This window comes from Coffea arabica, chromosome 7e (assembly GCF_036785885.1).
Source record: "Coffea arabica cultivar ET-39 chromosome 7e, Coffea Arabica ET-39 HiFi, whole genome shotgun sequence".
Taxonomy (NCBI): domain Eukaryota; kingdom Viridiplantae; phylum Streptophyta; class Magnoliopsida; order Gentianales; family Rubiaceae; genus Coffea; species Coffea arabica.
In genome coordinates, this window is record NC_092323.1 from 43,618,133 (window position 1) to 43,627,856 (window position 9,724).

The following is a 9,724-nucleotide window of genomic DNA, read 5'->3' on the forward strand; positions in this document are numbered from 1 at the left end:
AAAGTATTGAAGTACCGGACGTCATAAACATTTCAAGAAAACTTCTTGAACTCACTACCTGCGATCGGATGCAGAAAACCTGCCTATCGGACGTCCGACACCACCAATGGCTAGTTGACTCTTCAGCTACCTTCTATCCGTTGACAGCATTTATTGGAGTACTTTTTGGTCCCTTATAAATAGAAAAAGTCAACCACTTCAGAATTACTTTTGCACATTGAGACTACATCAGATCTTGAGTGACTCAAGTGTGAAAATACTCCAAAAAGAAGATTTGTACTCTTAGTTGTGCAATTTTCAATAAGCTTTTCAAGTGTGTTTCAATTTCTTTAATAGTGTAGCTTTGTGAGGGTTATCCGAGTGATTGAAAAACTTTCTTACTTGATCAAGTGAGACTTGAGGCACGAAGGAAGTGATCCTTCCTTTGTACACAAGAGATTGGTTGTAAGTTGATCAACTTGAAGAAACTTGCTGTATAAAGTGATATTTAAACTCAAGTCGAGTTTGAAACTTGGTTTGCTATTCTATCTCTCTACTTACTATCTTGCAATATAAATTGCTTATTTCTTCTACTCACAATCACTTCTGCTTATTCATTAATTGTTCCTTTGTGAGGTCCTTTAGAAAAAGAGGGCAAGTTCTAGAAAAAGTGACTCACATCTTTGCTAGTTTTTAAACCACCTAATTCACGCTTTCTTAGGTTGTCTTCGATCCTTACAATGTGGAGGAGAACACGACCCTAACAAGTGTGTTGATGTTGAGTAGGCTCAATTTGTTAATAATTACAACAGGAATGCTCAAAACAACCTATACTCGAATATATATAATTCGGGGTGGAGAAATCATCCAAATTTTGGTTGGAAAGATCAAGGTAATTCTCAAAGGCCGACCAACCCACCAGAATTCCAACTGAGGCCACAACAGACGAATATTAAGCCGAATTGAGAGATTGTGGTAGAAAAATTGGCCAAAGGAACATCAGAAAGGTTGGACCAATTGACCGGGATGTATAGCAATTTAGAGGTTCAAATTCGTCAAATCGCCAACTCTATTAACAATAGAAACCCTGAAGAATTGTCAAGTAAAACCAAAGTCAACCCGAGAGAGCATGTCAATGCTATCACTCTTAGAAGTGGTAGAATAGTTGAGGGACCTAAGGTTGGCAATTCAAGTGGTGAACAAGATAAGGAGCAGGTAGTTGAATGGGAGAAAGAAAGCCGAAATGATCATGTTGTCATTGATATTGATACACTTCCCTCCAGGTTAAATTCCAACATGATTTTTTTTCCTCATAGGTTGAAGAAAGATAGAAAGGATAGGGAGTTTGACAAGTTCCTTAAAATTTTTTAACAATTGCACATTAGCATTCCTTTCATTGATGCTATTACATAGATTCCCTCTTATGCTCGTTTCTTGAAGGATATCATGTCAAAAAAGAGAAAGCTGGTGGATAATGAAATGATAGCGTTAATGGAGGAGTGCAGTGCATTGATTACGAATAAACTCCCTCCTAAATTGAAAGATCCGGAAAGCTTTTCTATTCCTTACACTATTGGTCAATTGCATTTTTCTAATGCTTTATGTGATTTAGGTGCAAGTGTGTCACTTATGCCACGATCAGTTGCCCCGGAGATTGGGACTTTGAGAGCTTAAAACTACCAATATTACATTGCAGTTGGCCGATCAGTCAATTACACATCCAATTGGTCTTTTAGAAAATGTGCTTATGAGGGTAAGGCAATCTATTATACCGGTGGATTTTGTTGTCTTAGATATTGAGGAAGATGTGAAAATGCCAATTATTCTAGGAAGACCGTTTTTATCCACTACACAAACCATTTGATGTGGAAAAAGGTAAGCTTTTATTCCGAGTTAATGGTGAGGAATTGAAATTTAATTTGATTAATAAAGAAGGGGGTATAGAGCCTATTGCTTTTGTTTCTAATATGACATGTGACGAAAAGGGTAACCAGGAATTGAGTGAAGATGTGAAATTTAAAAATCTCCTTAGTACTAACTTCAATGGTGTAGGAGCAAGGGAGACGAGGACAAGGATGGAAGTTGGCTTAATAAATTCGCCATTCCAAAAAGGAATAGGTGAAAAGTTAAATCGACTCGAAAAAGGCAAGCAAATTCTACTTCAAAGTGAAGTCGAGCCTTTATATGACAAGTCTAATACTCCTTCTTGGCATTTGAGAAAGTTAGACGATGGTAATACATGCACGGCTTGTCACACGGTGGAATGGCTCGGGAGTTTCGACCCGTGGGGAGAAAATCACTCCCCAAAGACATAAAAAAGATCCAAACCTTTTGAGTCGAGTCAACGGTTATAAACAAAAGCGCTAGTTGGGAGGCAACCCAATGTTTTTGTTAAAGATGTTAATTTGGTATGATTTTATGTTTAACATGTGCAATTAAGTTAGTTTGTTGTTTTTGTGTTATAGGTTTGGTAAATGGAGACAAAGATGACCATTTGAGGTGGAAAATGCGAAATTTGATCAAGGAACTCAATCCCGCGATTTGCTTTAAGGGTGTATTTGATCCATTAAAAAAGGGTACTATAGCTAGAGGAAAACAGGTTGTATATTCGTCCTCCAGTAGTAATGATATTGAGGTTAGTAAGAAGGTTGAAGTAAGTGAAGAGGAGAGGTCACCTTCTCCTCAACCGGTTAGCCGACAACCGGGTGAGGGCACTTCTCGTAGTGCCGTAGCGTCCGTTTTTAACAGTGTCAGGTTTTCTACTCTAAGGAATCAAGAGTGGCACGAGGAGCACACTGATTTGGAATTCATTTTTGAGATGCACGTGAGTCCAGAAGTTGAAATGGTTTATCGCATCTCGGAGGCGTTCGATCAACTTGGTTGGGCGCCGATTCTCACCTTGCCGACTTACTACTATCCGGACTTGGTGCGCAAGTTCTACGCCAACATTGAGTATAAAGCACGCCATAGTGGTGAGATGGTGGAATCTTGGGTGCGTGGGAGACGTATAGTCGTGTCACGTGAGCGCCTGGCTGCTATCTTGGGGTGTAGTGATCAAGGCCGGGCGGTCGACTTGAAAAAGGGATTCGTTGCACCAAATAGGCGGTGGGATCCGTCATAGGCCATGAATAGATTTGGTCTTGAGTACTAACCTTTTCGATCCTTAAGAGAGGAGACAATGTTGGCGAGTGTTTTCGAACCTCGCCACCGTCTCATTATCTACATGATGGCCCACAACGTCATACCTACGAAGACCAGGCATACGGAGGTCCGCAAAAGTGACATTTATTTTCTCGATTATATGTTTCACAATCAGAACTCCTCCTACGGTCGGATTCCCCTGCCGAACATCATCATTAGTCATATAAGGTCTACAGCAAGGCAGCGGATAACTTCATTCATATTGCCATTTCCTCATCTCTTCTATTTGGTGTTCAAGCATTTTGAAGTTAATTTGTAGGTATACAACGGCAATTTGTTATGCCTAGAACCGAATTATCGGCTTCTATCGTTCGTCATCTAGGTGTTGGCACGGAAACCATCCCTCGACTTGGTTGGAAAAGATGACAAAAGGCGCTCAAGAAGAAGCCGGGCTGTCTACCGTGGCACCACCACCTCCTCTGCCATTGCATTCCTCCCAATCCAATTAGCAGCGACTTTTTGGATGCTTGGACGACATTGAAAACCAGCTTGCCGGAATGAGCACCCGCCTACTCCACATTGAAGATCATCTTGGCATCCATCCACATCCCACGGGCGATGAAGATGACGACGAAGAGGATGATTGAAGCTGCATCTCTAGATTCATCTTTTCTTTCTTTTCTTTCTAGTTCTTTTAATTTTCGTATTGACGGATGTTTAACTTGTCCTTTTTCTCTTCCATTTCATCTTTGGAACAGTGTGAGTAAATTTTATATATTTTGGCAGCGGTTCGTGATTCATGGTTGATCTGGACCTCAACCATTGTACTAGGGAGTACTTCTTTCTAGCTTTTGTTTCTTTTCTTTCCCTACACATTGAGGACAATGTGTATTTTCAATGTGGGGGAGGAAATGTGTGGTACTTGTAGTATTTTTGTGTTTAATGTTTGGACATGTTATTGGAAATATTTCTTGTGCTTAAATGTCGTCTCTTTTGGGTTTGCTGGCAGGGAGTTTCATCCAATTTTAAGGAAAAACTTTGTCAAAATTTTTTCAAAATCTTGTCCAAAATTGCCCCCAAAATTTTCAATTTTTTCGATTTTATCCAAGGGTTTCACACTATTAGTAGTTCAAATTCCTTCTACTTTTGAGATAGATATATGTGACTTGAGAACTTCTTTCTCATTTAACTTGGAAATGACTATTATGTGATTATAATTTTTGCATCTGTAGAAAAGTATATCTAGTAAAGTGGAGAAAATTATGCCTACATTTTACATGTTTAGTAAAATTTCTTCTCTTTACTCAATTTTACATAGTTAAGTGATTAATATGGTCAATAAGTGTAACACTTTTCTCATGATTATTCTTTTGAGGAAATGTTTATTATCTTACTTAAAAGAAAAAACAAGTAGAAAAAAATGAATGATATAAAAAAAATTGAAAAATAAAGAAGAAGAAAGAGGAAAAGAGAATAAGAATTGCTCTACTCCAATGGTTCTTGTACTTAGTAACCGGGAGTCTTCATCTAAAAATGTCGACTTTCGCGTAAAATGGTACTCGAATTAAGAGTATGTAAGGCAACTTGAGTATGTGAAGTATTGAGTAACCGGTGATCTTCATCTAAAAATGTCGATCCTCGCGTCAAAAGGCACTTTCACAACTTGAGTAACATTTAACTATATTATATGAATAAATCCCTCCCTAAGTTGAATAAGAAGATGATCATGGGATTATATAGCATTTTTATTGACCATACGAGTTACTTACTTGAGACATTGGGTAAATGTGAGAAATTGAGTTGAACTAACATAATTAAGGTATAATTAACTCTCCTTTACTTAATATTATGAGTACTTGAGGATTAATGAATGATTGCATAATGGTTATTTACCTTGTCTTGAGAAAATGAAGTTGACTTGTGCACATATGTTTATTTTCAAAATTTTGGATCATTGTTGGGTTGTATTTCTAATTGCTTGAGGACAAGTAATGGTTCAAGTGTGAGGGTATTTGACAGGAGTATATTTTACGTGTTTTTAGTGTATTTTATTAGTTAATTTTGGTGTGTTTTAAGTAGTTTTGTAACTAATTAACTAGGGTTTTGGTAAAAATATGTATTTTGTAGTTTAAATGGCAAACATTGCATTTCTATGGATTTTAATGGTAAAAACTTCATGTTTTTGTAGATTTAACGATTCAATCATCAAAGGATGTGGATTGAGAAGAGAATTGGATGATTAGTGATGATTTGAAGTGTTTTAAGAAGACATGAAGTGCAAACATTCAAATGAAGAGATGCAAGTGAAGAAAGTTTTGACACATTTTCGTATTTTAGCTATATCTTGAGCTACAATAATCAGATCAAGGTGATCTTTACCATTGTGAAGCTAAGAGATACATCTACATTTGGTATGAAGATATCGAAGTCCAATTCAGTTGTTTTCCTGGTCAAAAAGTTGAAACACATAAGCTTCTTTGTGTGGTCGAGAGCTGAAACAGGGGATTGACCAATCAATGGTATTTCGATCATATCTCAATCCACAAAGCTCCAAAGTAGATGATTCTTGAAGCATTGAAAATCTAACTCAAGGAGCTACAACTTTCATGTTTTGCACAAAAGCTAGTTCGGCCCCCATCATAAAGAAAATAGCAGTTGAAATGAGGCTAAATTCACAGAAGTGAATACGCGACTTGAGAAAATGTGGGTGAAGTCGCGTATTCTTAAGTAGCGTATTGTAGCCTGATTTCTACAATTTGCTCAGCCACTTGCCTTGTTTTCACACTACTTTCCAGCTATAGTTGGAGAGAGAATTTTGGCTGCACATGCTTCTGAAGCAAAAAGGAAGAGAAAAGAAGCTTTATGTCTTATCAAAAACCACTTTTTGACTCTCTTAACATTTTTAGAGGTTAGAATCATGAGAAGGGGGCGTAGATCATATTAGAAGAAGTTCATATCAGATTTTAGGAAGAGAATTTAGAAGAAAGTCTTGTCTTGTTCTCTCTAGCTAGGACCTTTTGTGGAGAACAATTAGAGACTTCATTGTACACCATTTTGTTGAAGGAATTGAATATCAATTGGAGCTTCTTCATTATTTTGGCTAAGCTTTCCTTTTCTATCTTTAACTTGTGATTCATGATGTGTTCATGCAATGAAACAATGTGTTTTCTTGTTATATCTTACATGAGTAGCTAAATTTCTAGATCTAGGGAGTAGATGAAGCTTATGATTATTTGATATGAAGTGAATATGATTTACACTTGTTACACCTTGTATTAACTTGTCTATTTGTGCATGCTTACCACTTGTTGTTGCTTGATCACCAATAACAAACTCTTAGTTGTTATTATTCAATGAAAATTGGTAATAATGATGGAACAACATGAGTAAAGCTTGAGTAGTAGACTCATGAGAATAGAGGTACACTTAAATGGATTAAACTTGCATTTCATGAAAGAAACAAGAGTAGAACTAGTTATTCACCATGAGAATAGGGGAAACTAGACTATTGTTATTCTTGATTTTGATGATCACAAAAGCACTTTGAAATGTTTATCTAATTCTCTCCAAATATAAAAGTTTTGTTTTTTAGAGAATCAGGTACAAAGGAATCAAGGAAAGAAAATCAACCAAAAGAAGAAGCAAAAACAGGGTACTCATACCGGACGTCCAAAAGGAATCTGTCGGACGTCCGAAAGGATGAAGAACATCAAGAAGGAAACTCTGTCGGACGCTCGTAAGGAAGCATCGGACGTCTTGAAGGATCGGACGCATGCTTCGGACGCACATCAATCTCATCGGACGTCCTAAAAATTCCACAAAGCTTTGATAACTCTTTGGACGACGTTCGGACACAGAAGCTCGGACGATGACTAAGCTGTCGGACGTCCGACAGCCCCAACGGCTAGCTGACTCTTCATCTGCCTTCTATCCGTTGGAAGCATTAATGAAGCCCATTTTTGGTCCCCTTCAAATACAAATGATTCTGAACGAAGAAGGAACTTTTGCACACTTTGTTTACAAGATCTCAAGAGATATTTTAGCTTGAAAATAGTCTCCAAAGCTAGATTTGTTCTCCAAGTGGTGTGAATTTCTTGTGAGCATTTCTTTTGTGATTGAAAGTTTCTTTGGTGTAGCTTTGTTGAGGGTTATCTGAGTAATTGTAAAACTTCTTAGCTTGACTAAGTGAGGCTTAGGGCAAGGAGGAAGTGCTCCCTCCATTGTACATCTAGTTGATCATCTTTCATCAAAGAGAAGTTGCTCAACCTAGTGATTGGTCTTCAAGTTTGAGGAAAACTTGGTAGACAATCGGTTTGATATTCTATCTTATTCTTTTTTGTTTAATAAAATTCTCATTGCTTATCTATACTTGTTTTTCGAATCAATATTGCTCTCTTCTTCTAATCTACTTGATTGATCATTACTAGAAAAGAAGGTAAATTTTTATTAAGCAAAAAATTGCATAAATTTGATTAAGATTTTAATCAACCTAATTCACCCCCCCTCTTAGGTTGTCTTTGGGCCTTACAACTATTCTAGGCCATTTCATCATGAGAATGAGATTTGGTAATATTGGAAATGAATCCCTAGTTAAACAAGGGTTGTAACAAGAGGTAAATCTATTCATTTGTATTGTTTATACCATAAGTGGAATCTATATCCCTAGACTCCAGTTTTTAGTGAATTTTCTCCTTTGTATCTTGCAAGCTAGTTAGAGTTAGTTAGTTAACGGTAGCTATAACTTTTTCTACTCCAATTTATTGTTATTCTAAATAATAAAGTAAGGACCTAGTACTTGAAAAATCGCTCTCCGTGGGATCGACCCGATATTTGCCCTAACCTACTAATTTGACCTGTATACTTGCAGTCCAAACGGGTAAAATTCGGAATTAAACTTGTACTTATATCAAATGCCCATCATTATTTCTTGTAGGTGTCTTATAGGTGCACAATTGCTCGAGCCAGATTGTTGACTTAAATCATAGCTATTGAAAGGAAGGAGCCTTTTTTTTTTTTGTTTATCTGGGTTATGTGCTAGCAAAAGGAAAGCGGAAGAGAGATCACTTTCAACATCTTGTTGAGAAGATGCAGGCTAAGTTTGCTGGCTGAAATTCAAAATTACTATCTATGGGAGGCCGTACTTGTTTGCTATGTCTCGTCATCTATCCCCTTACAATTTTGCAATTATGGAGCCCCCTCAACGTATCTTAAATCAATTGGAGAGTATAATGTTCAAATTCTTTTGGGGTGAATTAGATGCCAAAGAGCATTGACATTGGATGCAATGGGACAAACTGTGTTACCCTCAAGAGGAGAATCGCCTTGGCATCCTAAAGTTGAACGATGTAATGATGGCCGGCGTAAGCTTCGGTGGAAGATTAGAACATCTACAAGCCTTTGTGCTCAATTTATGACTACCAAGTATGTAAATGGATATGACCATATTACTATATATAGTTCAATCGAAGCTGGTACACGTCAAAACCTGGAAACGGATGCTTATAGCTCGAGCTTCGGTGGAAGGCAATTCTCAGATTCTTCATAGGGATGGACGCAACTCATTTTGGTTTGAGAATTGGTTGGGGACAGGGCCTCTTGCTCAAAATAAATTGCAGCTGCCAAATCCGAATGTTACAATCAGTGAGTTATTCCAAGATGGAGTTTGGAGTCTAGAACCAGCACAGGATACTCTTTTTTTGCAGGAGAGAATGTAAATTTTGAGTTCCAAAATACACCGTTCACAAGGCCAAGATTTGTTGGCATGGTGTCCTTTACGAAGTTGGATGTTTAAGGTTGCTTTAGCCTTAGAATACATACGGCCTTTATACACCACTTAAAATCTCATTTTTCATGTGGTTGTTGCTTAATGGCTTGCTACCCTTTCCAGACAGATTGATGTAGATTAGCTTTCATCTGCCTTCTAAATGCTCAATTCTACAGCAGTGAAGATAGCCAAACCTATATGTTCTTACGTTGTCGAGTTGCAACTCTTGTTTGAGGGAATTTTCAGCACAACCTGGGAATACCAGCACGTACTTCAGCTAATGATATAATTTCAAAACTTCAGGTAGGTGGATGCACTCTTTGGGTGGCTCAGTTTGGGCAGAGCTTATTCTAATTATCCCCTCATTTATATGTTGGGAGTTATGGAAATCTAGAAATAAAGCTCATTTCAAAAATGCTATTGCAACAACAACGGATCAAATATCTCGTAAGGTGTTTGGATTGTTTCAATCAGTTAGTTTTGCTTGTCCATTTGTGTGAAGAAGCCCAGAGGATGACCTTTTCCAACAGCACAGGATAGTTCCATTTATTAGGTGGCTCAAGCTATGAGGCTCACTACGACTTCCTTGGTCTTTGCTGACATCACCTTAAGTTAAACTTAACATTGATTGTTCATCAATTGGCAACCCAAGCTCCTTTGGTGGTGGAGGTATCATATGGGATTGTGCTGGCGGTAGCGAAAGAAAATTTATTTAATTTATTTTATCAAAATTAAATAAATTGAATTGATCTTAATTAAATTAAATTAAAATATGAAAGTCTATTATGTTTTGGGTTGACGAATTTGTACTGTCCATTTAAATTGAAATGGATTAATTGA